The sequence below is a fragment of the Ciconia boyciana genome, chromosome 7, assembly GCF_034638445.1.
Source record: "Ciconia boyciana chromosome 7, ASM3463844v1, whole genome shotgun sequence".
NCBI classification, from domain to species: domain Eukaryota; kingdom Metazoa; phylum Chordata; class Aves; order Ciconiiformes; family Ciconiidae; genus Ciconia; species Ciconia boyciana.
This window is the reverse complement of record NC_132940.1, coordinates 3,681,963-3,686,691: the sequence shown is the minus strand read 5'-3', so window position 1 is coordinate 3,686,691 and position 4,729 is coordinate 3,681,963.

The following is a 4,729-nucleotide window of genomic DNA, read 5'->3' as shown; positions in this document are numbered from 1 at the left end:
CCGGGGGAGGGCAGAAAGCACTTTTGTTTGGTGGTTTGGTTTGTTTTCGGGTTGGTTTTTTTTTTCTTTTCGTATGACTGCGGTGTCGTGCCCGCGTCCTTCTTTTTCATGCTTTATTTATACTTTTCTAGCTCATCCTGTTTGCACAGATGCAGATCAAGAGCGGCGGGAAGGGGAAATCTGCGGGGACAGGCCGTGGCTGCAGAACTTGTACTGGATTTGCACCAGCTGGTCTCCAGCTCAGCCCTTCAGAGCGGTCCGGTTTACATCGGTCCCTCGTACCTTAATGCGATCACGTGGAAAACGTAAAGAAAATGCAGTCTGAGTTTTAGGTTTTGAGCCTCCGCGTGTGCCTTACCCCATGTGATTTGAATGCTCGTCACCTACCCAGCTGCAGCAAGTCGCTGTAATGACAGTTCTTTTCTAGGCGCTGGGGACAGGCAGCAGTCAGTAGTTTGGTGATCTGCAGTAATAGCTTCAGCTGTAGGTGAAGCTTTTGATTTCGCTTGTCTTGAGACGTAGAGGCGAACCCCAGCCCTGCTCCCAGCTGCTCTGGAGCGTGGGAGAGCAGCGGCCCCAGCAATGCTGAGGGCGGCTGCGTGGCCTCCATCTGGGCTATGAACTCAGCACCCACTGGGGACGAATGAGGCCCGCTGTGATTCCCCCTTCCTTCCAGAGGAGCCCTTTCAACTCTTGAGTGGGAAATGCTGTAAATCAGAGCAGAGTCTTTGGGCTCCCGTGGTCCCACCGACACTGCAGTTTGCACCTCTTGGGTTTTCATCTCCAGGCTGATAAGCAGGGGGGGCTGTGAGCGGAGCAGCGCGGTTGCTAGGGGCCGGCTCGGATGGGTCTGTGGGTGGCCGGGACGAGGGGGCTCTGAGCATGGGAGTGCGCGGGTCTGGAGCGGGCGCCCCGAGGCACGGCTCGGTGCAGGGTCACGCCTGGGCTCAGCCCCGGGGATCCCACATCATGGGAGGGTGTCTGAGGGTTGCCCAACTGCCGGGCAGGACCGGAGCCCTCCTGGCAGTGCCCAGGCTCCTGGTGAAACAGGGAGGGATAAAACCTCCGGTTAGCCAGCTCGGGAGTGACTGGGGCTCTGCACAGGCAAGGTTGGCGCCCAGCTCGGTCTGCCCTGGCTCCCACGTGAGGGGCTCGGGTGCTGAACGAGAGGAAGACATTTCCTGACGATTTTAACGGCGCATCAAAGAGTCAAGGGAAAAGCGTGAGTCTCGGGGGGGCCCCTGGGCTTCGCGCCATGAGGACAGGCCCTGCCCCTGCTGCTCGGTTATCCTGGCGGGGCCCAAAAGAGAGGGACCATGGTATCAGAAGGATTTTTTTTCTGGCATCGCTGGCTGGTGGCGGTGGGAGATGACTCCTACATTATTTTCTTCTCCTGTTTCTGAACAACAAACCTACTTTGATGTGCAGTTGTGGCCTTCGAGGCACAGCACCTCTCCTGCTGCTCCTGGGATGGTGCAGCTAAACCATTACCCGTCCCTTAGGCTCATCCCCAAAGCCATGACGATCCCTGAGCCTTAATGACAACGATGATGCTTTTGCAACAGAAACTTCAGGCACCTACAGGAAGCTCTTGTGGTCGCAGACATTCAGCTGAACTTGTGTTTTGTTCTGTTCTCCCTGGGGTTAGATTAAAGCGCTAAAAATTGTGCGTGGGGGGGTAAGAAGTAAAGCGGTGGCAGTTCACAGCACACACTTCTGCAAGCATGCCCCAGGAAAGCAAGCAACAACTACCAAAAAACCCACTTTTGAGCAAACGGAATAAAAATCAGTTCCCCTTTTTAGTCGCTGAGGTTTTACTTGCTTGATAACTTGAAGACAAAGAATCTTTCTTCTATGAAATGCTATGAAATGCTCAGAAGTGTAACGTGTAGATGCATAAAACTTCTGTGACCCCTCTTTAATCCAAGAGAGTAACAGGGCTTTCAAACAAACAGGATAAACGAGGAGTACTTTGCTGTCTGTATAAATGAAACATGATAAATTGTTTAAAAGCGGATTAGGTGAATTTGTGGAGGAGGGCTCCGAGGTGGCTATTGCACACGATGGTTGAAGAAGCCTCTGAGATGCGGCTTGCCGGGAGGGGACGGCAGGAATGCAGCCGCGGTGCAGCCACAGCCTCTCCCTCCCCTTCTCCCACTGCATCCTTCAGCTCCACGCTCGGGCAGTGTCAGAGGCCGTATTCTCCACTATGTATTTCGGTCTTGCAAAGTTCAGCTATTCTTAGGCGAGGTTGTGAGTCATTAAGCGCTTTCAGAATGTTTATTTGTCAAGCCACAGGCACTTAAATTTACTTCTGAAGCCAGACAACCCACTTGGAGAATTTCTTTCTGCCGCAGAAATTACTAGGTGAAATTCCACGGCAAGAGGTCAGCCCTGCTGCCTGAAATGCTGCCAGTCAGATCCTGCCCAAGGGCTACCACCAGTTCGGGTTTAAAGTGGTCTCATTTTCAAAGGTCAATATAAGAGGGGAAAAGAAGAAGAAGAAGAATGTGGTTTCCTACAGTCTTTCACTACCTGATTTAGCTTTTCTTCTGTGTGTTTTTTAAGACAGGGACTGGACCTTCGTAGTTGGCTGTAATCCCTCTGAGGGTGGTGGATGGCGGTTTAGGTGGTGAAGGGACTCCCTGGGGAAGCAGGTTTCCCACCGGTGGTGGGATTAATTCCTCCTGGAGACACTGCCCTCGCCTGCTCTGCAGTGGGGTTTCTCCCTGAGCTCCCGAGAGCAGACAGACAGGAGCGGGGTGAGGCTCCTGCCCCGTGCTGCGAGGAAGACAAAGTTGATACAGTGTTCAGAGCCTGCAGCCACGGGGCCAGGGGCTGATGTGATGGAGTCCTTTTGGAAATGCAGTACAAAATCGCTATTGTTCTATACGATGTTAAGCTTGTGCCAACATCCATTTTTGTAGATTCTCTGCAAACTGCTCCCCCTTTGCTGTGCTCACAGGAGCTGCCTTGTATGGTCTACGAATGCTAAAATCCTGCCCCATCCACCCACACGTGGCTGGCATGGCTATGGCCTTCCACGGTCACTTTTTGGTCGGTAGCAAATGGGGCAAATGAATGGGGCAAAATGCTTCTGCAAGTATCAGGGCGCTACAGGAATACAAATATCAACCTAACAAAGTTGCTCAATTTGGGAAGATTTTATGGACCATGCCATGATGATCATAATCCTTAAAAGCACCTGAGATGTTTCCCTAACTGTGCACCCCCTTTCATGTGCTAAACCAAGCATTTGTGCTTCCCTACGCACCCCAGCCAGCTGGATGCAGGCAGGATAAAACCTGGAGGGTAGATGTGACCTCTGTGTCCTGGAGAAGATACAGCCTCCAGGAACCAACTTCGTGCTCATTCAAAAGCCGCCAGCCCCGTGCTGTTCTAGGCTGTGCACATCCATCTAGGCTGTGCACATTCCATACCCAAGCAGGTATGGAAAATGCTTCATTTGCTTATGACACACAGATCACTCTTGCACTTTCACATCAAACCATGTGAGCTTGCCTGTCAAATGGATTTGCTACAGTTGCGTTGCCTAAAAGAAATTGCTATGTCTTTGCAAGCATTAACAAGAAATGCTATTGCTTATAGTGCAGCCAGCACTGGTGCGGCCATAGCTGGAATTCAGACATCCATTTATAGACCCCAAATCTACCTAAAGAAAGGGAAATTCTTATTTCAGCTAAACATATATCTTGTAAAGTACAATTATCATTTTTCCATAAATCTACTTTCATTGCTGTATTTTCTGTTCCTGTTTTCTATCAGTCATCCCAGTCTCCAACTACTGCTTACCTGTTAGGGTGTGATTGCATTTCATGTGTTTCTGCACTAAAAAGAGGGTAGAAGAAATACGCTATGCCGAACATGGATTTAGCTAGCACGGGGCTTGTGCAGGAACTGTGTCGCAACAAAGGGTATGTCTGCAGGGCAGCTTGGTGAGAGACAGAGTAAACCGGCCTGCATGGAGCTCCATGCCCATGTACCAACAGGTCGCCCAAACGGGAGGGTTACTCAGAGAGGACGAGAGCTCTGTTCAGCACTGCTCTGCAACACGCAAGGGGCGTATATCCCGCTGTGCTGTACGTATTGCCGAGTGGCTGCTCGTTACGTATCTCTTAAAGAGCAGCTGTTTTCTTGCCATGCTTAGTGAAAGCAACCCAAGGTCACGATAAAGATAAGCGCCTTTGTTCAGCACCTCGGCTCTGTGTCTAGGGTGCTGGCTTTTACTGTGTGCTGGGAACACAGAATATTTTGATTTTAGGGGAAAGCAATAAAGGACTGAAGGTGATGACCTGCAGCTCTGATTTCTGGGCGAAGGAGGCGGTGGGCGGTCCGGCGGTGTTCAGCACCGCGGCGCAGGCCAGACCCACTCTGCTTGCACATCCTCACCCAGCCCGGCGGCAGCACAGCCCGGTGTGCACGTGTCGGTGACAGCAGCTGAGCGTGACAGCTACCCAGGGAGTGGGCATGTGTGTATTCATGACCCTGGGCTTACTGTGATGAAGGAGTAGAGAACACATACACACGTACGGCGAGATGCTCAGCTGTTCTCTGCATTAGCTTTGGTTTTCTGGATGTTTAGTCATATGGGATTTGTCACTCTGGTCCAAGTGATGGTCTGGCTAATTCACACTGACCCACCAAGCTGGGAGATTCTGTGCTTTAATAGTGATTTAGTGCCCGACGGCTCAGGGGACAACTTACCTAC